Below are 27,441 nucleotides of genomic sequence, written 5' to 3' on the forward strand. Positions count from 1 at the left end.
ACACTACCCAGATGGTGACCAGCAGCTGCTATGGAGCAGGAGCTACCACTACTTGCATTTTACAGGAGCCCCACAATCTCTCAGCCTTCCTAGGAGGAGAAGAGAGACTGTGCACCTCCTGTTGACAGCCAAGCCAAATCTCTCAACCCAACCACCCAGCCTTCTCAGCACTACTTATGGCAGCAGCCAGGACACTGTATGTTTTCCTCCAAAACAATGTTGGAGTAACAGACATTAAAAATATTTAATTTAGAAAGGCCTTAGTCATCATCTTAGCTAAAGGTCTTTGGAGATGATTTGGCTTAGAGACATGTTTTCTTGGTCTTGTACAGTGTTTCTTAAGATACTGACTTAACTGCTAACATTTTAATTAATTAATTACTTTTTCCCCAGGTTTCCAGCTTCTCTTGAAAAGTCAAAAGGTATAGAATCACCAGGTCTGCATTCTCTTACCATGATAATAAAGCCAAGCTGCTGACCACTTTCAGTGGGGCACGCACTCTCCAGTTGGCCTCAATCTTCACCTAGCCTGGAGGCAACTGACTTTGCCAGCCTGATCTTTCTGACTCTTTTTACAGGCAAAAACGGTGGGGCCTACATGGATCCATCTAAGAGATATTTCAGGATAGTGTATAGTTAGGATTAAAACTTGGCTCTTTCCTCTCTATCATCCTGCCTTACCCCAGATTCACAGAAGAAAGTAGGAGACACATCAAGAAGTGTTCACATGGTGTGCGAAATACAGTCATGGGATTTGAGAGTCCCAAAGGACAGACTGCCATGGCTGTGCCCACTGTATCCTGGGACTGGGTGCCCCTGGAGCAGGACGCAGCCTGAGCTGGCTGTCTTGCAAGGCCCCCCACTGTTATGAGACCTGGTTAATGACACAGAAGTCCTGCTTAGAGCCCTCACCTTCTGAGATGAAGCAGCTAGAAGTAGGAAATGGGAACAGTGAGGGAATAACCTGACATTTATAAACTTACCTTGCTAGTATGAGAAAGACGCCTGAAAAAACACAGATGCTTTAAAAATAAGCATGCATAGAGAAGAGAGATGTGGGGAGGAAGCTAATCCAGAGTACTAAAAACACAGCAAGACAGCATCACCTTCATATTCTAAAGGCACCCATGTGACATGAGGAACATTATGGCATGCTAACAAGACCTGGAAAACTGATATGTCAAATTTAACCAGTAATTCAAACTTAGATAAAATAAAAAGTTCTGCTTAATGTCTGCCTATATGAGGCTGTCTACATTTTGAAAACACCTCAAAGATCGTTTGTAGATAAGATATTCTTAAAAAAAAGAAACAAGTGGCTGGGCACAGTGGCTCACAAATATAATCCTGGCACTTTGGGAGGCCAAGTAGTTTGAGAGCTGCCTGGGCAACACAGTGAGTCCTCATCTCTTCAAAATATTTAAAAATTAGCTGGGTATGGCAGTGTAGACTTGTAGTCTTAGCTACTCAGGAGGCTGAGGCAGGAGGATCACCTGAGCCCAGAAATTGCAGCCTGCAGTGAGCTAAGATTATGCCACTGCACTCTAGCTTGGGAGACAGAGCAAGGCCCTGAAAGAAAAAAAAATGAAAGAAAGAGAGAAAGAGAGAGGGAAAGAGAGAAAAGAAAGAGAAAGAAAGAAAAAGAAAAGATAATGCTATCTCACAGGATCAGAAATTCATAGGGAAAGGACTGGCAGTGGGCAAGGTTAGGGAGCTGATGCATGTGTGTGACACTCCAGCCTCCTGAGTCTGAGAAGCTTCACCACGAAGCTCTACAGGAAAAGTTTCATAAAGCCAAAAGCAAACAAATCTTTCTTTGGCGAACTGCCCATTACAATTACATTGACATTTCAAAGCAGCCTTGTTTTCCTGTGTGCCATATATGCTCCATATTAAATACAATGTCCAGAAAAAAAACAGGCGTTTAAAAATTAAATCCAGTAGTCCCAATTTTAGAAATATTTTTTCTAAAAATTTATTTCATAAATTACATCCAAATTAATAGCTGAGGCAATAGAAAGCTACTATATAGAGAAATCTGTGTAAAAACCAGTCATCTCAAAATATTATGTGAAAAATTCTATAAGGCATTTAAATAAACTCACTCGGCCAGTTATTTGGTATTACTTCAAATTAAAACATATTTTTGGACACAAAGAATCAAATTTTGTCAGCAAATTCCTAACATGCCAAGTGAAAACAAGTGAAATTTTAAAAAAAGAAACAGAGAAAAAGAAGTTTATGTATGAAACTCTACAAAGCATTCCATAGATATATATCATCAGGTCTACAATGGGGAATAATTTTGAAACAAAGGAATACTGAGAGTTACACTATTAAAAAAACACATAATGAATCAGAGTAGATGTGCTATATCCTCAAAGAAACAAAATAGCTCACAAGCCAAGCAATGAGAACAAGCTGACAGGCACATGCTCAAGCCTAAAGAGGAGAAGAGGGAATGTGCCCATCAGAAAGAGGATGGGTCAGCAAGGAAAACACAGGAAAAGGAGTGTCATGATTCAATGTGACACTGCATCAACTATCTCCCATCCATTGGCCAAGTGATTCCTATAATTGATTGACAACAATTTAATTTAATAATCCTCTGCATACCTCCCACATCCTTTTTCTAATTCCATGTTTCTGATTAAGATGTAACATTTTATGTAAGGAAACAACAGGCTGGTCAGGTTGAAGCAAACATTCAGTCCACATGGCAGTTAAGGTGTTCATGGCAGACACTGAGACATGAGCCTACTCATGCAAGGCAAAGCCAAAGCCACTTGCAAGTGGGCTCTTTAAGCTGCTGACTAATCAGGTTTCTCAGTTAACAAGGAGAAGGTCTGGGTTCAAACACGAATAATGTCACCAATGTGATAATACGGAGTAGTTTCTTGGGAGATGGGGTCTAGATGTTTCTAATGACCTACATTGGCACCATCAGCTACAAACTACTCTTTGGGAACTTATAGAGATATTATTCAGACACAATCTAAATGATGGATAGCTATTACAAAATACTCGCACATTCTGTACATGGTATGCAAGTGGTAATTCCAAAAAAGAATTATAGAAAGGTTGTATCATCACTCAGATATTCCCCCAGTATCCCCTTATAAACTTACAGGTAATTATCAATAATTTTCCTTAACTGGAATTATTAAGTGGACTACACTTAGCAAGCTCAAAGCAAAGCCAGAATCACTGAACTTGACTATACAATAATTTGTTTATTCTGACTTGCAAGTATTTGGGTATGATTACTAATTCACACCCAATAAAAGTCAGAGGAGGTTCACAGCTCACACAAAGGCTTTTAATAAGGCCACAATAACTCAAGGTGCATAACTAAGCTCTGAAAATTCTGACACATATTCTTTCAACTCAGCAAGTATGGCTAACACTGGGATTTTTAAAAACTGCTAAGTGTGGCCGGGTGCAGTGGCTCACGCTTGTAATCCCAGCATTGTGAAAGGCCGAGGCAAGTGGATCACATGGGGTCAGGAGTTCGAGACCAGCCTGGCCAACACGGTAAAACCCCGTCTCTACTAAAAATATAAAAATTAGCCAGGCATGGTGACACACGCCCGTAGTCCCAGCGACTCAGGGGGCTGAGGCAGGAGAATCACTTGAACAGGGAGGCGGAGGTTGCAGTGAGCCGAGACTGTGCCACTGCACTCCAGCCTGGTCTACAGGGCGAGACTCAGTCCAAATATATATATAAAATTAGGCTTAATATTCACCACTCAGTATTAGTGTATGCTTTATCAGAAAGAACAGAGATACAAAATGTTTTAAAAACAAAAAAAAGGCAAATGCTATGTAAATGGAAGATTATAATCACAATGAAAGGTTTTGACATTTACTTTTTTAGCCTATTTGATATTTTAATGATACGAATACAGATTAATACTATAATTAAAATTTTTAAGACAGATAATTATTTTTTAACTCTACAGTCATAGACTATATACTATGTTGAGGAGGTAAGCCATATTTATAAAATTGATCACAAAACTAGACCACCAAAAAACATGTAATAAATCTTGCAATAAGGAACTCTATAGAGAATGAGCAGTGCATAAAATAGACTTCCATAACATAGTACTATTTTCTAAAATAATATTGAAATAAAAATATTTAAAAAGTAAAACAAACTATTGGGAAAAAATGACAGTAAAAACAGTGGAAAGCTGTAAACTTGGGCTTACTATCAAAATCACTAAAGTAATTTAATTACTTTTAAAATAATGAATAAAATTAAATAATTCAGCATTTAAATAATAAAGTTAGAAAGCTGCAACTATTCTATATGGAAAACGATGGAAAAGAAAAAAAGAAAAACAATGAATACAATTAGTAAATCCAAAAGGAGGATGACGATAACTGTTGCAAGCTGGGGAGTGGGAAAAATGTGATTCTTTACAACAAAAACTCTACTTTTGTACTTGATGAACACTTCATAAACAAATTTAAAATATATAGATAAACCCAGTGATCAGTCCTTTAAAAGGGCAAATGTAAAGTACTAATAAAGGGAGTAATAAAGGAATACAAGTACCACTATAGAAGAAGTCACTTTCAAAGTATATGTAATATTTTAATTCCACTTGAAAACCATAACTAAAGTCAATACTCTGGAAATATATAAATTACACTAAGAAGAAGCAAATGACCTGAATAGAATAAACCATTCCAAAAAAAGAATAGTGAAAAATAATTATCTAGCAAAGGGACTGGAGTCAGACAGTTTTATGGGCATTTCAATATTTGAAATAAAAGACAAAATCCTACATATTGATTCAGAATGTTAAAAAGGAAAGCTATCCTATTATTAAATAAAGCTAGGATAATACTGACATTATCTGAACAAGAACATGTAACAACACAAGAATATTAAAGATTGCAACATACAACAGGACAAAAGTATAAACTAACCCCACATATTAATATAACATAATTATATATTACATAACATTGTATATCATATATTAACAATAACAAAATGAATAGAGCTTCCTCACACTGGGACTTACTGTCTCAGGCACAATGCTGAGTACTTAAGATACATAATGTCATTTAAACCTCAGAACAGCTCCCACAAGTCAGACAAACATATCAGAGCTTATTGCTAAAACCTCACATAATTCAAAACACATATAGATAAAAACTAATCCTGGCTGGGCACAGTGGCTCACGCCTGTAATCCCAGCACTTTGGGAGGCCGAGGCGGGCAGATCACGGGTCAGGAGATCAAGAACATCCTGGCTAACACAGTGAAACCCCGTCTCTACTAAAAATACAAAAAAATTAGCCGGGTGTGGTGGTGGGCGCCTGTAGTCCCTGCTACTCGGGAGGCTGAGGCAGGAGGACGGCGTGAACCCGGGAGGCAGAGCTTGTAGTGAGCCGAGATCGCGCCACTACACTCCAGCCTGGGTGACAGAGTGAGACTCCGTCTCAAAACAACAACCACAACAACAACAACAAACTAATCCTAATAGGAGGACAGACATTTCTGTTTACTCATTAAAACGTTTCACTGCATTTCAAAAGCATGCACGAACACAACTTACAATTCATTTAGGCCAAAAGCTTTGAAATTATGTACATTTTGATTGGTTTTTCATTGGAGGCAGGTGGCAGGGGGAACTTGCATAATTTCAAACTTTGTAGGACAACTCTTCATTTCCAAGTGGATATCTGTTTCACTCTCTTAAAATGTGGCTAAGTCTCTTATTCTGAAAGAGACATAGAGAAACACATAGAGAGAGAAGGATTTTGGAAAGAGCCAGGCAGAAACACATCCCTGACATAAAAAAAAAAAAAAAAGTAAGCTGAAAGAAAATTGGAAACTGACAGTTGGCCTCAGGAGACAAGGAGGAACAAACAGGAGAGGAGTGTGTGCCCGATCTTCAGGGGCTATATGTGTGGAAAGAGAGGGAAGACTTATATTTATCAGTGGAAGCCAGAAATCTGAACTGTAACAGGAAATTTTCCAAATATTAAGCATTAGTTCATTTTTTTAAAAAAGCACTTAGTTGACAGCAGCCGATTTTTTAGAGAAGCAAATTAAATTTATGAGATTATTTATTAAATGGTTTCTTGGGACCTTCATTCAGGTAGAGCTCAAACTCTTTAATTTTGCCTAACCTAACACCGGCCTACTTCTCCACAGCCACTTCATCATGGTAAAAAATCACAAGCAGTTCCCTAAAGACATTACGTTCTCACAAACCTCTGCTTGCATTTTTCTCTCCAGTAGCACCTCGAGTGCCACTCTCCTTATCTCTAAAGTTCTGAACCATTTGATAAGCCTTAATTCAAAACCCATTTTCTCAGGGAAACCTTTGTTTCCTCTAACTCTTCTAAACCTCTCTGCCCCTATCAGAAAAGAGTGTACACAGACCTCTATAATTACATCTATCATGCCGCATACTTTTGTCTTCCATTTAAAAAAGCAAGCAAACAAACAACAACAACAAAACTTTGTTAACAAGAGCTCACTTTTATGATTTTTTGATTCATATATTTACCAGTTCCTTCAATCTGGGGGAGTGGGAAAAGAAACTAGACACAGAAAGAGAGAGAGAAAGCAAAAAAAGAAAGGCAAGGCAGCCATTTAAAATAGCATCAAAAACAAAACACTAAGGAATAAATTTAATAAAAGATATGCAATATCGCAAAACTGAAAGCTACATAATACTGCTGAGAGAAATGGAAGTAGTTGAAAATAAATTGTGAGATATACCATGTTCATGGATTGGAAGAATTCACATTGTTAAGATATCAATTCTCCTCAAACGGATCTACAGATTCAACTCAATCCCAATCATAATCCTACCATGCCTTTTTTTTAATAGAAACTGACAAGCTAATTCTAAAATGTATACAAAATGCAAAGAAATAAGCCTGTCCAAAGCAATCTGGGAAAAGAACAAAAATAGAAGACACATTAGCTAGCTTAAAGACTTTCCACAAAGCTTCAGTAATCAAAACAGTATGGTACTAGCATAAGAATAAACAAATAGGTCAATAGAACATAATAGAGAGTATATAGAGTATATAAATAGGCCCACACATATATGGTCATTTCAATTTTGACAAAGCTGTCAAAGTAATCCAATGGTGAAAATAAAGTCTGTTTTCTGCAAACAGTGAAGAAAACAACCAGATATTAAAACTGAAAAGAACTTCAAACCCTAACTCACACCAGATAAAAAATAATTTAAGATGATTTACAGACCTAAACGCAAAAATTAAAAATACAAAGCTTTAGAAGAATGTGTAGGACAATTTTTTTGCAATATTTTTTGCAAACATTTCTTAAAGAAGACACAAAAAGTTATAACCATTAAAAAAATTGTGTAGGCTGTCATGAAGGGGCTCCCCCTGGTTCATTTGGGACAACTTGAACATAAAAATGAATAATGACAGTAATGTTGGAATTTACATTGGACAAATTTAAAAATTCCATGAGTCCATGGTAATATTGTAAATAAAAGACAGATGGCATGGGAAGAGTTCTTCTATACAGAAAAAAGTCACACAAAAATGTAAAAGGAATAATAAAATTAGAAAAATCAATGGTTTGCAACTCCCAGTGTAGTAACAGATTCAGGCAAGGACCATTATGGATGCCGGCAATTATTAAAAGGTTGTTGGGGGATATGATATTATAGTTTCAAAGCAGCATCTCTCAGATTATTTAATAATTTCATTGGGGATGATATGCTTTTACAGTGGAGAGATCTGGCAGTCACCATCTGAACTAAGTAATCAAACAGCATCACCAATACTGGAGCAAGCTGGCATTACCTGCCTTCTGATGCGTTGCAACAAGAACTATATAATATCAATTATGATAAATCCTTGCCAGAAGTTTTACTTGAATTTAGTCATTAAAAATAATAATAATAAACAGTATATGGGACATTCTACAAGTCAACTATCCTGGACTCTTCAGAGAAGTCAATGTGGTGAAAAACAAAAATAAAAAGAATAGTGGTGTGAATACTCTTCAAATAGAAAAGAGCATAAAGAGACTCAAGCATCACATGCAATGCACAAGCCTAGAATGAATCTTGAATTAAAAAACAAAAGCCACAAAAGTCAATTGGAGAATTGATTACAGTTTAGTAATGGTTATGCAGGAGAATGCCCTTATTCTTAGGAGATGCACGCTTAAGTACTAAAGGGTAAGTGTCATCATGTATGCAACTTATTTCTGATTCATTCGGAAAAAACTTATTTCTGATTCATTCGGAAAAACGTAAGGGCATAAGGCTGTTTTGAGATGGCACTGCTGTGTCTGTACCTATCTATCTATACACAGTATATACACACATACACACAATATGAATACATTTAAACATAAGATGCATACAGTATACATACACATATGTAGCATATGTATGTACCATAATCCCCCTCCCCAACCTTATCTGAAGTTTCACTTTCCAGTTTCAGTTACCTGAAACACTTGAACTACAAAAATACTACATAGAAAATTCCAGAAATAAATGTTCATGAGTTTTAAATTGTGTGTCATCATGAGTGGCATGATGAAATCTCCCACTATCTCACTGCATCCCACCCAGAACATGAATCACCCCTTTGTCCAGAACAGCCACACTGCATATGCTATCTGCCCATTATTGTATAAGTAAAACCAAAATATTTATAGGGGTCTGGTACTATCTGTTGTTTCAGGCATCCCCTGGGGGGGCTTGAAATGTACTGTCCATGGATAAGAGGTAACTATTGTATAGCAAAGAAAGCAAAGGCAAATTTTCATGGCAAAAAAATCATGAGACCAACTTTGCTCTTAAGTATGTGCTACACTTAAAGGCAAAGACAAACCAAACATCCTCAAAAACCTCTTAAATCATGCTATAAAACTGAATGCATACGAATTTTGTACACGTACCTTTGTATAATAATTCCTAGATACACAACAGTTTGAGTTGCACTGATAGACTTAAAGGAAAACCCATATAAGAATTCCGGATACCCAAATCATTCTGCCCTTAATACAACTATCAAATTACCTAAACACAAATGGAGATAGTTAAAGGCTTCTAAAACATGCATGACTAATAGATAGAAGTCATTCTATTTGCATTTTGAGCCAATGTCACTTATATAACTGAAAATGGTCTTTTATTATTGTTGCTGCTATAAGGTGTATGTGAAATAGTGGAGTCACATCATCCAATGGTTTGGGGTCTAAAGTTTGCTCAGGTCTTTAGTAAAAACGTGTACAACATACACCACCAGCTTTTACAAGCCAAGTTGCTCCTTCATTTGTTCCCTGCACTAGAACTCAGGGACCCCTGGGGAAAGACAGATCTTTTACAAAGCACCACCTACCAAGGCTCAGACACACCATGTGTTATTTAATTCACACGGCTGACTTATTACACTTGGATGCACATTTCAACTGCACTTCCTTCTGCTCCTCTCCTTACTTTCCTTTATGAATTTTGACAGCCCAACTCCATGGTAACATCTTTATATATTATTTCCATGGTGTTATTCTTAATCTTTATTTTCTAGGCGTCATATTTTCCAGTGTTATTTATATTCATTTGGGATGTAATTAATGCTTTCATTCCATCTTAATAAATCTTCTCACTCTTGAATGCTTTGTGTTCTGCCCTCTTCCCACACACACACACATCCGAGGCTGCCTGTTAAAATTTGGTCATTGTTTTGTAGTCTTGTCTCATTCAATGATTTCTGCTACCATCAGCAGATAAAAGTAATTGTGTGCCCATAACAGAATTTAACCTTTCAACAATCTGCTTTAAGACTCAGATTTATTTAGAAATTAACATCAATGACTTAGAAAAATTTAAGGGGAAAAATACATGTCATGGTGCTTTTAAGTCACTCCTCTGGCAGACATTAATTTATCTCCCGAACTCCAACTGTTTTTTAAAGCAACGCAATTTCTATGTGATCTATTTCCTATAGGAATATTAAAAATATTACTAAACTTTCATTTGACACGTAATGCAGAGATAAATATTAAGATTTAAAGATGGCTGGGTAAATGCATATCAATGTTTTCATAATTTACGAGACAAACCTAAAATATACATTGAGAAGCTGAATCTGGATGTGAACTACATGGTTTAAGAATTGCACTTGATAATGTTTGAAAATTCAAGTTTGCCAAGAATTTACCACATCTACTTCATTCACCCCACAAATATGTTTGAGCATTAAAATTGTGTCAGGTCCCCTTCTGAGCACTCCCATGGTGATGAACAAAACATCTATCCTCACAGAGTTTACCTTCTACAGGAAGGGGATGGAAGACAAAGTAGGGCTGGAAACATTGTCATTTTAAACTGAGAGGTCAAGATTATTTCATTGAGGCAGCATCTGAGCAACGACTAGCAGGAAATAAGGGAGAAATGCCAGGTAGATACAAGGAGGAAGGGCACTGCAGATAGAGGGAAGAACAGGGGCAAAAGTTCTGAGGAGGGGTGGAACTGGTCACAGAGGAGTGCAGCCAGGTGGCCAGCGAAGCTGCAGCCAAGTGAGAGAGGGGAAGAGCCTCAGATGATGACAGATCAGTTAACAAAGGGCTGGGCCTTGTGTGTGGGCCACTGTAAAGTCTTACTCTGAATGAGATGGGAAGACACCAGAAGATTTTCAGTAGAAGAGAAAAATAATGTAGCTTAAGTTTTAAGAGGCTCTGCTGAAAGAAGCAAAGAAGTGGGGAAACCAGTTAGGAGACAGCGGCAATAATTCAGAAGAGAGATGATGTACTGACTCCACAGAATGGGGTGAGGGCAGTAGACGGGATGAGAATAGATTGGTTTCAAGTAAGGAGCCCAAAGCATTTGGTGACAGATTAGCCATGGGGTATGGGAGAAAATGAGGACTAAAACAGAACTGCAAGATTTAGAGCTTGAGAAACTGGAAGGATGGATGTGCTATTTAGTGAAAGCGCGAAGCTAGACAAGGGGCAGTTTTGAGCAAGAATATCAGTTCAGTTTAGACATAAAGCATGAGATGCTTATTAATATCCAAGTTGAGATAAAGTAAACAGCTGGATATGAATCAGGAATTCAGGGGAGCATAGAGATGAAATTTTAAAACATAAGATAGGCAGAAATAAGAATATTCTTCTATGCCATAAAAATGAAAAAAAAAACTAATAAATTGTATCTATTTATAGAACAGAAAACAATTATGAAGTGGGCCCTATGTAAGTCCACTAAGAGTTCCCATTTTAGTAAACCATAAGCGTTCAGCACTGAAAAAATGTAACACCACACAGGCATTTAAAAGGATTCAAAGGTAATACAAGAGGTCTCATGCTCTCAGCAGAACCTACATCTAGTCAATAGGGAAGATATATAAATAATACAAGTGAATGAATGAAGAGAGGGAAAAAAATCAAGTATATATTATTGACAATAACCACGCCATCAGGACTGTTGCTTGGTCCAGGCAAAGAAGAGCAAGCCAGAAAGAAGAAAGGCATTTGACAATGTATATAAGTTGTTCCATAGACTACAGGTTGGCAAAATGGGAAGATGCCACACAGCCGCCCAGTAATGTTGGGTGGTACGAAATACTTGTTAGCTCATCAACCCTGCAGGGGTCAACAACTTGGTAGTCAGTTATTTCACTAGCATGGGCTGAGTCAGCCAGCTGGCATGTTGGAGCTGGGTCTCACCACTCGTTCAATGCAAGTCTCTCTCAAGATGGGCCCTGGGGATTAAGTATATTCTTTTATTTGTTTCTCATTTTTTTTTAGAAGCTGCTGTCAGGTAGCCCAAAGTAACTGAAACAATGGGGTCTCTATAGCTACCTTCCTCCAGCTTCTATTGTCTCCAACCTTTTATTCTCCTCATAGTGGATTTCTCCTGGCGTTCAAATTGATTTTGCAGCTTTTTTCCCCCTTTCTCAGCTTTGGCTCTAACTCCTAAACTTAAATACAGCCATGTGTCACTTAATGACAGTGATACATTTTGAGAAATGCGTCATTAGGTGACTTCCTCATTATCACAGTGTTAACTGACACAACCTAGATGGTAGACCCACTGTACACCTAGGCTATATGGTACAGCCTATTGCTTCTAGGCTATAAACCTGTACAGCATGTTACTGTGCTGAATACTATAAGCAACTGTAACACAATGAGAAGTATTTGCATATCTAAACACAGAAACAATACAGCAAAAATATGGTATTATAATTTTATAGGACCACCATCATATATGCAGTCCATTGTTGACCTAAATGTTGTTATGCAGCACATGGCTGTATTTTCTCCACAGCTCACCTAAAAACTCCTTTGTTTTAATCTTCCAGGTCACAGAGCTATTTGTAACCCAATTTTTCCTTTAGGAGACTAATAAGGTCACTTCCACAAGTACAAAATACTGCTGATTTTTTGGTTGTTGACTATCTTTTTCCAGAACTTTTCCTTGGTCCCTCATGACAAAATCTACTTTTAGCTGTCCTAAAAAATCACATAATACATCAGTTATAAAATACCTGATGGCTAGTGCGAAGTTACCATTATTTTTGCCAATTTTGACTCATTAGTTCTGTCAACCATCAGCAGACCAGCACTCGAGGAGTCGTGTTGCTCCTCAGTGTACATATAGATATTCCTATGAATATTTACAACTTCCTCTTAGAGATGTATCACCAGCCTTGGCAATGGAGGAGTCAAGAGTCATATTACTATCTAGACAGGTGAAGGTCCCTCAATTAAGGAACTTGAAATATTTTCCAATGCATATGAGGACATCTCTGCATCACATAATGTCATTCCTTCGATACTTACTACAAGCAATTTTCAAACAAATGCTGTCAACTTTCAGCACAGGACCTGAGATCTTATTAATCTAGATCTGAAAATCAATAGTATCCACAGCGGTGAGCTCACTGCTCTCCTACGAATCATAGGCAAGTGGCTAAAAGTGTACTCTTCTTTTAGTAACTACCCTTCATCCCAAAGAATGTGTTCATCACACATTCTTCAACGCCTCCCCAGGCCTATCTTTCTATACAGAGAAAACAGAAGCTGAATTCCCAGGGGCCAGCTGGTAAGTAGTCAGCAAAGCCAGCACAACTATTCATAGACAAGCTAGGTTTCTTTTCATTCAACAACATAAAACTCCTCAGGAATGTGGGAGATACGTGTTCCTGAAAATGTCACTCCAGTTGACAGAGCCATTTTCTACTCACTGTCCCTTTGGTGGCTCTTGGTTGGTGGAAGTGGCACACTAACAGCAATGCTGGGGAAGATGTTACTTTAACTGCCCCAGGAGGCAGCTGAGACCAACTCCCCATGTCACAAAATAGAGCAGGTTAATGAAAGGTGTGCCATTCACATCTATGCCCAGGGGTATCTACCAACAGGCAGAAGTTACATATGTTATCTCCTATGATGTGATATACAAGAACAGCACATAGGTCCAAAAAGAAATTATGAATCATACCACAGATAAAGGTTTGTAGTCCAAAGATTAGTGCATGTGACAGACAGGGAAAGTCAGTCTCAAAATCTTGATGCCTAGGTTTTAAAAATCACCAGTATCCTTTTCTCTGAAAGACTTCTTAGGCAGTCATAAAGAAAATCAGACCCTCAAGAAGATCAGCAACCGAAGTAACCTCGTGATCCCCTTTATCATCAGCCTAACTCATGTTTTAGCAAACAGAATCACACAAAGACCACTAATCACAAGACTCAATTCAACCACAGGCTAAAATATTCAGAAAATAAAGTGTGCTTTACAGTCTAATAATAAGAACAGACCCAGAGCACATTACAGAGGCAGAGAATACAACAAAAGTAGTAGGATCTCTTTAATTTCATAAAGTTCTCAATAAAAGTTTGAAACTAGCACTATTCTTGAAAAACTTGCTCTCAAATAATGCAACAAGCAATTAAAAGAAAATTATGACTATGGAAATACATATATATAGGCAGACTATATATATATATGTATTTCCATAGTCATAATTTTCTTTATTGCTTGTTTCATTGCATTATTTGAGAGCAAGTTTTTCAAAAATGGTATATGTTATATACTATATGGGTTATATATTATATATATATTATATACTATATGGGTTATATGTTATATATTATATACTATATGCGTTATATATTATATATATAGTATATATTATATACTATATCGGTTATATACTATATATAGTATATATCATATACTATATATTGGCACCATCCCCTTGCCACCATCCCCTTGGTGATGAGTGAGCTCTCACTCTGAGTTCGCATGAGATCTGCTTATTTAAAAATGTGTGGCATCTCCCTTCTCTCTCTTGCTCCCGCTCTTGCCACCTGACATGCTGCTCCAGCTTTTTTTTCTGCCATGATTGTAAGCCTCCTGAGGCCTCACCAAAAGCCGAGCCATGCTTCCTGTACAGCCTGCAGAACTGTGAGCCAATTAAACCTCTTTTCTTTATAAAATTATCCAGCCTAAGGTATCTATAGGAAGCGACACATACGGACTGACAGAGGAAGTTTCACCATCCTGCCTTTGCCCCAGTTCTCCCTCTGCCTGGAATGCCTTTTCCTTGAACCACCAAACTATCATATTAACAGCAAGAATAAGACTATTAATTGTTCAAGGTAGCTTAAATATCACTTCCTGGATGAAACTTTCTCTGACCACGTATGTATAATATACATTCCATATACCTTTAAGAGCACCTCTAGTCTTTCACATGTTTCACATATTGTTCATGTCTTCTTCTTGGTATTATACTGAAAACTCCTAGAGAACCTTCTACACTCTTAGCAACCAACGATATGCTTGGCATGTGTTAGGTATTCAATTAGTTTAAAAATTGCAACTATCACTGTATGAAAGTACAAAGTCACCTGACTACTTGCTAACTAAAGTTAGACAAACTTACACATATGGTTGGAGTTTCAATATGGTAGTCCTCCCTTGGTATATGCAGGGAATTGGTTCCAGGACCACCTGCATACATGGGTTCCACATGCTGTGAAAACTATTTTAGGTCAGGTCCCTGTTTTATTTTAAAAAAATTCACATACAACTAGACCTGTGCAGTTCAAACCTGTATTATTCAAGGGTCAGCAGTATATTAAATAAGCCAAGAATATTTAATCGCCAGTTAATTTCATTTACAATGAAATTAATAAAAATGTTCCCAACTCTCCCAAATTAACTAAATTGGTAATCTTTCTTTCCAATGTATTTTGAATGCTATTTAGTGAAGTCATTCTAATAACACACTACAAAAATGAATACAAGTATATAGAAACAGAAAGAAATCACTACATGAGTAGGAACCCATCTAACCCAAACAAATGGACATATTTATTAAGCATCTCCCATAAGTAAAACACTATGGTAAATGCTATGCAGGAAATAAAATGGAAAAGACATGGTCCTGATCCTCAATCTTAAATAACTGATTTCTAATTATTTATGTAACCGTATTACATCCTTTAGCTTGATAAAGGAGGTAATACCTCCCTCAGCTTGATAAAGGAGGTAATACCTCCCTCAGCTTGATAAAGGAGGTAATACCTCCCTCAGCTTGATAAAGGAGGTAATACCTCCCTCAGCTTGATAAAGGAGGTAATACCTCCCTCAGCTTGATAAAGGAGGTAATACCTCCCTCAGCTTGATAAAGGAGGTAATACCTCCCTCAGCTTGATAAAGGAGGTAATACCTCCCTCAGCTTGATAAAGGAGGTAATACCTCCCTCAGCTTGATAAAGGAGGTAATACCTCCCTCAGCTTGATAAAGGAGGTAATACCTCCCTCAGCTTGATAAAGGAGGTAATACCTCCCTCAGCTTGATAAAGGAGGTAATACCTCCCTCAGCTTGATAAAGGAGGTAATACCTCCCTCAGCTTGATAAAGGAGGTAATACCTCCCTCAGCTTGATAAAGGAGGTAATACCTCCCTCAGCTTGATAAAGGAGGTAATACCTCCCTCAGCTTGATAAAGGAGGTAATACCTCCCTCAGCTTGATAAAGGAGGTAATACCTCCCTCAGCTTGATAAAGGAGGTAATACAGTTACATAAATAATTAGAAATCAGAGTCAAAGATAATTATAATACAAAGAACACTGCACTTCTGGTTTATATGACCAGAAAGGCTTAATGAAAAGGCTGGCCTTAGAGAAAATGAGACTTTCAAAGAAATGAAAAGTTATGTTCCAAGGAGAAGGTAGACTAAATTAAAAAGAGAAACAGAAGCAGGTCTGTGAACAGTGTGAAGCTGGACAAACCGGAGACACACCATGTGAGGGAGCCACAGGAAGTGCAGCCGGAATGGAAAGTGTGCACAGGGCACAGAGCGCCACGAAGTCAGCATGGGAGTGTGCGCCTGCCTTTTACACCAAGGGCACACAGGCTTGACTGAGGAGGCCAGGTCCTGAGGACAAGGAAAATGTTCCAAAGGCCAGCAAGAGTCCATTGCTTCTAAAAAGCTGGCAGAGAGCCTCGTCGTTGAAAGAGTGGAAACATGGACTCCACTGGTTACTGGCTGTCAACAAAGAGGTATGGTTGTGGTTTCTCCAGGACACAGCTGGTCAACTCCAGAACTGATGTTTTCTCAGCATCCTATAAAATATCTATTTTAACACCCAGACAAGTGGAGGTCATGAAAGAGTTACGAATAACACTTTTCAAAGTTAGGAAGAGTAGGTAACTTTCGAACTTAGTCTGCGGAGCATTCAAATTTCAGAGTGGACAGGATGGCCCCTTCTAGTCCAGAAGCCCCACCTTACCCACCTTCATTTCCAGTCTTCAAGGAAGAGGATCTTTTGCCCTCCACACAGAATCTACCTCATTTCCTAAATCAAATGAATGCACACTTCCCTATAACGTCGCACTGCTGCAGTCCACACAAAGAAGGCTGAAAGCTGACGGCCTGGGGCCAAATCTTGTCCGTACAGAGGTGATGGTATTTGTTGCCCTGTACAATGTTTCTTTTTCTTTTTTTTTTTTTGAGATGGAGTCTTGCTCTGTAACCCAGGCTGGAGTGCAGTAGTGTAATCTTGGCTCATGGCAATCTCCGCCTCCTGGGTTGAAGTGATTCTCCTGCCTCAGCCTACCAAGTAGCTGGCATTACAGGCACCTGCCACCATGCCCAGCTAATTTTTATATTTTTAGTAGAGACGGGGTTTCACCATGTTGGCCAGGCTGGTCTTGAACACAACGTTTCTTAAACACTGAATTAACTGCAATATTGAAGATGTGAGTTTTTCATGTAAATAAAATCCAGATTCCTTGCTCCTCTTTAAAAATAGGCAATTGTGGAAATACTCCCCCATTTACCAGTCTGCCACTCAGCCACCTTGCTCACTCCCAGCTCTGCCTGGTCCCTGCCAGCATTTATTATTCCTCCTGGCTTATAGGGTCTGTGGAGCCCTAATAGTTGGTGGCCGGTCTGAGTCAGCTGTGTTGGGTGAGAGCTCAGCAAGAGAATTTCCTCGTTTCACATTCCAGTATTGCTGCTTACTAGCTGTGTAACCTTCGACAAATTACTTAACCTCTCTATGCCTACATTTCTTCTTTTGTAAAACAGGGACAATTATACTACAACTTACCTTAGAGGGTTGCTGTAAGGAATCAATCAGTTTATATAAAACAGTGGTTCTGAATGGTGTGGTGAGGGGGATTCCGCACTCCCCCTCCCACAACCCCCAAGACCTGAGGCATTTGGCAATGTCTGGAGGCATTCTTAGTTGTCATGACTAGAGGAGGTACCACTAGCTTCTAGTGGGTAGGGGCCAGAGATGCTGCTAAATATCCTACAATGCACAGAACAGTCCCCAACAAAGAATTACCCAGCCTAAAATATCAACGGTGCTGAGGAACAGAAGCCCTGACATAAAGCATTTAGAACAACTCCTGGCACAAAGAAAGCCCTCTATATGCTTCAGTTATTACCACCAATGCCCAAGGCAAGTCTTGGCTGGTGTTCTTCCCTCGGCTAGAGAAAAGTCTAACGTCCTCTGTGTTACCTTTGAGGAATTTAACATACAATTAAAATAGAAAAAGGTACTTGAAATTCAGTTTCTACATCATTAATTTAATAAATGCTTAATTTTAAAAAATAATTCTGAGAATATATTTTCCTGAAACAAAAAGCAAGCAAGAATATACTTTGGTTAGCAATAATGCACAGTATTTGAAAAGTATACTGTCCTGGAAAATATAGGACACAGAAACCTATGATTACTGCAACTTGAAAGGTCCTGGGCCAAATTCCTCCAAACTCCAGGTTGAATACACTGAGGATGCTCGCTAGTCTCACAATACTATTTTGAAAACTGTAACTAAAGAGGAAGAAGAGAAAGGTTTTAAACTAAAGAGCCTACTGAACTTGATTCCATACCCATGCCTGCTCAGGAAGATCCTCCAGGCTTAAATAGCTCAGAGTCAGGGATTCCTGGTGAGAGTTAAAGCTTTAATCTTGATTCACCACAAGAGGTATCTTCCAGATCCAGGTCAGCTCACAAATAAAGCAAGCAAAACAATTGGAAAGGCCTGAGCTGTACTGATACATCGTGTAAGAGGCTGCCAGGAGTTCCAACACAGGACATCAGAACTGATGATGGCCTGCTACAAGCCTCTGCAGCCATGAACCAGGGGTACTGACCAGGCTTCTTAGCCTAGCACTGCAAGTAACACAGGGCTAGTCTCTCTGGGCCTCAGTTTTCTCATCTGTAACATTAAAAAGTGGAAATCGTTGTTAGTATTTTCCAATACCATTAACACAGCGAACAATGATTTTATTTGTGACAGTGTGCCTTCAACATTTATAGCCCAAAGACATGAGTTCCTCTCAAAGGACCCCTTGATAACTGCAGAAGGCAGACCCTTAACTAAAACAGAAAACAGGTTCTGTGGAACCAAAGCTGCGAAAAGCCTAACAGTGTGTCTCTCAAAGATAAGATGATAAAAGTGTAAATAAAATAACAGGGCTCTACAATCTGCAAAAAACTGTGCATGTATAACACAAATCGTCAAGTTTTTTAAGCTCGAGTCAACATACATTTTAACACCTGTGTACGTAATAGTGCAATACTAAAGATATCATGATTGGTAACTGGTGTCAAAAAGAGGCTCCCGAAAGTGCTATGAGAAAAGAAGGCTTCTGTTACAGAGACACGGGAAATGCTTTATTGATAAAGCAGCATTTGAGTGGACTTAGAGGGACAGGTAGAATTTTGGCTGGCTGGAGTTGTCTATCCGGAGGGCATTCCAAGCAGAACAAGTAATGGCACTGAAGCTGGAAAGCCTGAGGCAAAGACCAGGAGTCCAATTTGGGGCACTAGGCTCATGGCAAAAGATGGTGGTCAAATCATGATGACCTGGGTCTTCAGAATATGAGCATCAGTTGCATGAACAATCTTAAAGAACAGAGATAGCCAGGATGTCTAGTTTTGCTATTTTGGCCTACAGAGCAAAAACTCTCTTTTGCTTAAACTTAAGTACCTTTCAATATTTAAAAAAGAACATACTAATTCCATTAAAATTATTCTAAAGAAAAAGATAAATTCTATTAAGTTACAGGAGAGTCAAAAAGACATACAGAAAGTAAATTAAGCTATTTATTAGTCTGTTATTATTCATCTACCATATTCCACTCATAATTACTAAAATATGCAAACCTTAGAAATAAATAATGGGTATTTTTAAATTTTAAGACCACTGTTAACAGCTTTCTTATTCATATTAATTTATAAACTGATTTTGACTTATTTTTAAACATAACATATTACTAAGAAAAAGAAGTTATATCACTGACCTAAGGGCTTCCTCAATAACAGGAAGAAACTCTACTTGCTAAGAGAAACTATGAGTTAGCAAACTCTAGGCAATATTCCCATACTTCTAAGCATAAGATTAAGGCTAGGAAAATAGTAACACATTTTAAACTCCTTTTCAAACATTTCTAAAATTAAAACAAAAATTTAAAAGTCATTTTTAAACCACAGCTTTCTATTAACAGAAACCAGATTCATCCAGAAAGTTTATACCTGTTCATTGTTCAGAAAAGGGAAGGAAAATAAGGCAAAGGATTATTGTAGCCCAAGAAGAAGCAATGTCTCATCTTTTTAAAATTAACTTTTACAAGTTTATGGCCAATAAATTCGTGCTGTTGAAATAGTATATTTTTATATATACAGAAATATATTGATAGGGGACTTTCATGAAGGAAATATAGCAGAAAAAACACTAGCCTGAAAATGAGCAGGGTGAAAATTTGATACCAGTTTGGCCATTAGGTGCATTATTTTAAAACTCACTGACCTTCTCTGGGCCTCCACAGCCTTAGCTCTAAACTAAGAGGGGTGAATCATGTGATCTCTAAAATGCCACATCATAAAACATAATTTTAAGTAATAGAAACTTGCTGTTCAGGGTAGCAAGGTTGGAGGTTAACAGGTGGTGGGGTAGAATGAATTAGGCTTTGGAGTAAACCTAATGGGAGTTCAAATCCAAGCTCCATCAGTACCAGCTCAGTAACTGAAGTGTAAGTTTCCTTCACTATCAAAAAGGCTTAATATTTTCCTTTGCCACGTTGGAAGGAATAGAATGTATGTAACATACCTGGCACATCGTAGGTACTAAATAAAGGCAAGCGTTATGTTCCTGGTCAGTAATACAAGCTCTAATGAAGAACAATAATCCACTTGCCAATGCAGCTTCCTAGAATTTGGCTTGGAGAAGAGCAGGGACCGACTGCCACTGCTTTCCAAGTGGAAGGCAGGTATAGGTAATAAGAAAGAGTATTCATGGTTGGACGTAGAAAGGATTAAAAGCAGGGAGCTTAAGAAAAAGCAAAGACTTTGAGTTCTGCATATAACAATGGAAAGGAAACAAACTACATCAGATAAGGTGCTGAAGGAAACAAGATCTTTTCATTAAGAGGGCCTCTGGAGAAAAAATATATACACAATGAATTACTGCGATGATTTCATAACCAAAACAAATCAGAAAATTGGCTAGTTTGTAAGTATCACTAAAAGAAAACAAGACTTTGCAGTACACAAATTATCTTTCCCTTGCCTGCCTGTAATGCTCACATGGGATACAAGATGATCCAATCCCTGTATACCTCTCCAGTGTCACCTCTGACCACTGTCCCCTCACCTCACCCTCCCCTAGGTTCACTCAGCTCCAGCCACACGGGCTTCCCTTTGTCCCTGGAACATGCCAAGTTCATTCTTCCTTTAGCTCCTTTACACTGTTTATATCTGCCTAGAAACTTCCAGCCCATTTTCTCATGGCTGACTCAGCTAAACATTCAGCTATCACCCAAAATGTCACCTCATGTTACCTGCTCAGGGAGGTCTTCCCTGACCATCCCATTTCTCCATACAACCCAGTCACTCTCAAACTCTCTACCCAGTAATATCTTTTCTGACATTTATGCCTATCTAAATTTGTCTCTTTGATTTACATGTTTATTATATTCTCCATCAAAAGTTAAAGTCTTTGAGGGTAGGGGCCTTATCTAAATTGCTCACTACTCAATCTCTAAAACCTAAAACAATGAGTGGCATAGACAATCACTCAGACAAACTGTCCAATGAATAAATCCAAATGATGTTAATCACCATCCTTCTGTGAACATAAGTAAGGTAATATCCCTTACTTATTAAGGGAGGCTGTTTCATTTCATTTCTTTCATGCAGTTTTAGGCAATGCAATAATGCAGTTTTAAAAGACCAATGTTTGAGACAGTTAGATTTTAAAGACAGTGCCTTCTACATGACAACATATTGTATATGTTTTCATTTTATGAACATGAATAATCCACCACCTTAATTATCAGAATCCATCAATAAAACAAGGATACCATAAGTCGTTTTGTGAGATCCTGCTTCTAAAAGAGGCGTATGGGTAGATGGTATATAGACGGGAATTACCTTTCAGAACTCTTCCTAACAAGGAAATGTGGCAAACTGGACTAATTCCAGTAAAGATTTAATTAGACCCGTTACTTGGTTACCTTGCTAAACTTATCCAAACTAGTACTGTGTCAAGTGATGAATTCAGTAATTCCATCTGTGAAATAGAAGACAAATGACATAGTGAACAAAGAAAAGTTCCACAATGTCCACCCATGTTTGAACTGAAAGAGAGGGGGAAAAATCCCTAACTCTAAATCAAAAGTATTCAAGCAACTAAGATTTCAAACAATGGCGAGATATCTATGAGTAGGCGAAGCAGTGAACTGAAACCACAGGGAGAACATTCATGATTCGTGCTTTCTTTCCTTTTTTTTTTTTTTTTTTTTTGAACACGACTTTCCTCAATGAATAGAAGAGACTCACAACCTCCTGTGTCTGGACAACCCACGCATTACACCCAGTCACCAATTCTTGGTCCCTCTTGGGGGCCCATGGCGCCAGCCCGGGGCCGACCCCACCGGGGACTCCTCACGGTCCGCAGGCTGGAGGAATGGGGACACTCCCGCTGCCTATATCCATCCCTGCCCACGCCGTGGGAGCAGCGGGGCTCAGCATTCTGCAACTTCACTCTTGTGTCCATTATGAGCACAGCCTGCCTCGCCCCTCCTCCTCCCCTGGAGGCTCGCGCAGGACTCAGTAAACAGAACAGGACCAGGCTATGGCCTCCGTCCGCGGGTCGCCTGTACGCCCCCATGTAAGTCATCTGACCCAGGAGACTCAGTTTTCCAACCTGTCAAATAGGGGAACGAGAAAGCCAGCCTACCTCAACGGCTGGTTCCTGGCCGGCCGCCCCAGGCTGGCCCGGGAACTGAGGATCCGCGGTCGCGCCCCGGCCTGAGGGGCGGGGCTTGGCGGGGCGGGACCCGGGACCTGGTCCAGAGGACGACGCGCAGCCCACCGCCCTCACCCAGCAGCCCCGGGACCTCCGGCCCGTGACGTCAGCACGCTGACGTCGACGCACACAGCTCGCATCTCGCTCGAGGGACCAAAGACACGACTGGTTCCTGAGTGCCTCCATAGAGGAGCCAACCTATTGGCCAGACGACCTGTCAATCTTCTACTGACCAGTAAACGACGCGGGAAGGAGGGAGAGGGCGGGCCGGCCTGCCTGATGGAATGGGTGGGAAATCTGGCATCCAGCTTTGAAACACGGAGCTGGTTGGACTTTCCCGCATTGTGCTTCCCACGGTTTAACAAGCGTCCGCTTCCTCTTCTTCCGCGTGTCTGCGCCTTCCGCTTCCCTTCAGTTATTCGGTGGGGGTTTATGCTCCAGCTCATGGGAAAATGTCATGGAAATGGGTTTCAGGGCCTCTTGGGCACCTCATGCTGAGCCCTCCAGGAATGAAAACAGGGCATACCATTTCTATGTGGGTACTCAGCTCAAGAGTCACCTCTTCTAACTCTCACTTCCCCCAGACCTATTTAGGATACCTTTTCTCAGCGCTCCTAGTTCATAACTAACATCTCTGAGGGGTAGTCACATTTAATTATTTCTGTATGTCTGTTTTCACACGAAGTTAGGCATCTTTTATTGTTTTATTTAAAATTTAATTAAACTTTTCTCCCAATAGATGCTACAGTTATTCACATTTTTAGAAGTACAAGGGTATACAGTGAACATTCTTTGGATCCCCATTTCATTATTTGTATATTTTTCCAAAGTCATTCTAAGTGCCGTTATTAATTTTAAATTACACAAGTAAGATTATGTCCATGCAAAAAAAAAAAAAAAGCTTAAACGTTACAATTATGCTTATATCCCTTTTAGGCCCTAATTACAAACCCAGTCTGTAGATGATGACTCCTAGTTCCTGTGCATTTGCAAGTGTAGATGTTACTTTTTTACACTCAGCATTGAAATCTTTCCATATCTGTATATAAATCTACCTCATTCTTTGAAAATGCTACATGTCCTCAGAACCAATATGTGTGTATATATATATATATATACATACATAATTAATGTACCATTCCCCCACCCTCATGTTTGTTTATTAATATTATTATGAGAAGCAATGGTACCATAAATATATATTTAGATGCCTTTTTGTACTTAGGTCCAAGTATTTCTCTAGAGTGCAGATACCGATAAGAGAATGTGCTGGATCACAGAGTGTGCACGATGTAAATCCTTAATAGATCTCACTGATTTGCTCCCCTGAGTAGTTGTTTTAACTTACATTCCCACTCCTAGTATTTGAGCAATTTTTCCCTGTATCCTCGCCAATACTGATAAAATACAATTTAAAAAAATTTTATAAACTGATAGATGTGAAAACCTTTTAAAGCACAACACATATACAAAATAAGTTTAATAATCATAAGTGCTTGTCTTAGTGACAGTGTGAACAAACTTGTGTAACCACCGCCTCACAGCAAAATTTTAAATGTTTACCAGCAATTTAGAAGCTTTCCTCATGCTCAGTCTTAGTCATTATACCCCTACACACAGATAGGCACAATTCTGAATCCTACCACCAAATTAGTTTTGCCTGCTTTTGAATGTTTATAAATAGTCATACATAATATGAACTCTTATGTGGCTCTTTTTGCTTAATACTATATTTGTAAAATTGATCCATATTCAAGAATATAATAGTTTCATTTTCATTTTTGTATATAATTCCAAAATTTACTTGTCTATTCTACTGTTGTTTGACATTAGATTATTTAAAGTTTGGGGTAATTACAAATGACGCTGCTATGAATATTCTTGTACCTGTCTTATGATGCACATAGTTACACATTTGATTATGGAAGATCCCTGGAAGTAGTGTTACTATGCACAGGGTATATATTCAATATATTCAACATTAATAGACACTGCCAAATAGTTTTTAGGTTTTACTAATTTATACATGCCCTAGCCGTGAATGAAAATTTCAGTTACTCTGCATCTTTTCCAACACTTACTATACTCATTTGTGTTTTGTGTTCTTCCTTTTTCTTTTCCTTTTTAAATGTTATACATTCTGGTGAATATGTAGAGGCATCACATTGTGAATTTAATTGCATTCACTCATGTGTAGCCTCTGAAGTCTCAAAGAAATTGATGGAAACTATTCCTAAGGAAGCCCAGATATTGGACTTACTAGATAATGATTTAAGTCAACTGTCTTACATATGCTCAAAGAACTAAAGGAAACTGAGAGGTGAAGCTGGCTGGGCTTCTGGGTTGGGTGGGGACTTGGAGAATTTTTCTGTCTAGCTAAAGGATTGTAAACACACCAATCAGCACTCTGTGTCTAGCTAAAGGTTTGTAAATGCACCAATTAGCACTCTGTGTCTGGCTAATTGGGTGGGGACTTGGAGAACTTTTCTGTCAAGCTAAAGGATTGTAGATGCACCAATCAGCACTCTGTGTCTAGCTAAAGGTTTGTAAATGCACCAATCAGCACTCTGTAAAAACGGACCAATCAGCACTCTGTAAATGGACCAATCAGCGCTCTGTAAAATGGACCAATCAGCAGGATGTGAGTGTGGCCAAATAAGGGAATAAAAGCAGGCCACCCGAGCCAGTAGCAGCAACCCACGTCCACTTCCACACTGTGGAAGCTTTGTTCTTTCACTCTTCGCGATAAATCTTGCTGCTGCTCACTCTTTGGGTCCGCATTACCTTTATGAGTTGTAACACTCACCACGAAGGTCTGCAGCTTCACTCCTGAAGCCGGGGAGACCACGAACCCAACAGGAGGAATGAACAACTCCAGACACGCTGCTTTAAGAGTTGTAACACTCACTGCGAAGGTCTGCAGCTTCACTCCTGAAGTCAGCGAGACCACGAACCCACCGGGAGGAACAGACAACTCTGGACATGCCACCTTTAAGAGCTGTAACACTCACTGTGAAGATCTGTGGCTTCACGCCCGAAGTCAGCGAGACAATGAACCCACCAGAAGGAACAAACTCTGGACACACTATCTTTAAGAACTGCAACACTCACCGTGAGGGTCTGCAGCTTTATTCATGAAGTCAGTGAGACGAAGAACCCACCAATTCCAGACACAAAGCCATGAACATAAAACCTGAAGGAAACTAGGGTAATGATGTATAAACAAAAGGAAAATATCAGTAAAAATATAGAAATTATCAAAAGGAACCAAATAGAAAACCTTGGGCTTGCAAGTACAAATAAGTGAAATGAAAACTTCACTTGAGAATTTCAAGAAACATTTTCGCATGTTGAAGGATGAATCAGTAAACTTTAAGATAGGAAAACTGAAATTATCCAGTCTTAGGAGCAGAAAGAAATAACAGGAAAATGAGCAAAGCCTAAGGGACCTATGGGATATCAACAAGGATACCAAAATATATATTACAGAAGTCACACAAGGAAAAGAGAGAAAAAGAAAAAGTATATTAGAGGAGAAAAATGTCTCAGAACTCCCCAAATTTGAAAAGAGAAAGAGAAGATTCAATTAAATAAAATGAGAAATGAAAGTGAAGACATTATATCAAACTTATATAAGGAAAAAGGATTATAAGATTTGACTGTGAACGGTTGAGTGCTGACAAATAACCTGAATGAAAAGGACATGTTCCTAGAAACATAGAAATTACCAAAACTAACTCAAGAAAAAATAGGAACTATAACCAGATCTATAACAAAGAGATTTAATCAGTCCTTTAAAAACAACAACAACAAAACCTAAAAAACAAAAGTCAAAGACCAGATGGCTTCACTGGTGAATTCTACTGGACATTTAAAGAATTAACACCAATCCTTCTCAAACTCTTCTGAAAAACTGAAGAGGTGGGAACACTTCCTAACTGAATCTATGAGGCTACTAGTAGTCTCACACCAAAGCCAGACAGACACTGTAAGAAAACTAGAGACCAATATTCCTATATGAATATAGACTCAAAATTCTCAATAAAATATCAGCTATCTGAATCCAAGAGCATATTAGAAGGTTATACACTATGACCAAGTGGGGTATATCCTAGTAATGGAAGGGTGGTTCAACAAAAGAAAATCAGTTTACTTAACACATCATAATAATAAAATGAAAGAAACCATGTGAGCATGTCAATTGACACAGAGCATTTGAAAAAAATCAACATTGTTTCTTGATAAAAACACTCAGGAAACTAAGAAAAGAAGGGAAATTCCTAAACCCACACCTACGTAACATCATACTCAATAATGAAATAAAGAAAGCTTTCCCCCTAAGATCAAGAACAAGACAAGGATGCCCATTTCTACCACCGCTCTTCAGCATTGTACTGGAAGTTCTAGTTAGAGCAGTTGGGCAAGGAAAAGAAATAAAATGCATACAAATTAGAGAGGAAGAAGTAAAACTCTCTATTCAGATATGGCATGGTCTTGTATCTGGGGAATTCCAAGGAGTCTGAAAAAACAAGAATGATACAACTAGAACTAATAATTTAGCAAAGTTGCAGGTACAAGATAAACACAAATTTAAGTTGTATTTCTTGCACTAGTAATGAACAAACTGAAAA

The 27,441-nt window shown here is 38.6% G+C and overlaps 1 protein-coding gene across 4 annotated transcripts in view; it reads right to left on the reverse strand.

Moving 5' to 3' along the window:
- STARD3NL (STARD3 N-terminal like) overlaps window positions 1–23,005 on the reverse strand; it is a 60,770-nt gene extending 37,765 nt beyond the window's left edge. Inside the window, exons 1-2 of one of the 4 annotated variants that reach the window (XM_054495776.2) lie at window positions 22,742–22,923; window positions 22,017–22,072 (exon numbers count right to left, since the gene is read on the reverse strand). The gene's annotated coding sequence lies outside the window, so the exon portion shown is untranslated. Of the gene's footprint in view, window positions 1–22,016; window positions 22,073–22,741 lie in introns of all 4 variants that reach the window. The other 3 variants (XM_054495778.2, XM_054495777.2, XM_063667380.1) reach the window with 3 other exon arrangements.
- Window positions 23,006–27,441: the final 4,436 nt, after the last annotated feature.

This window comes from Pongo pygmaeus, chromosome 6 (genome assembly GCF_028885625.2).
Source record: "Pongo pygmaeus isolate AG05252 chromosome 6, NHGRI_mPonPyg2-v2.0_pri, whole genome shotgun sequence".
NCBI lineage: Eukaryota > Metazoa > Chordata > Mammalia > Primates > Hominidae > Pongo > Pongo pygmaeus.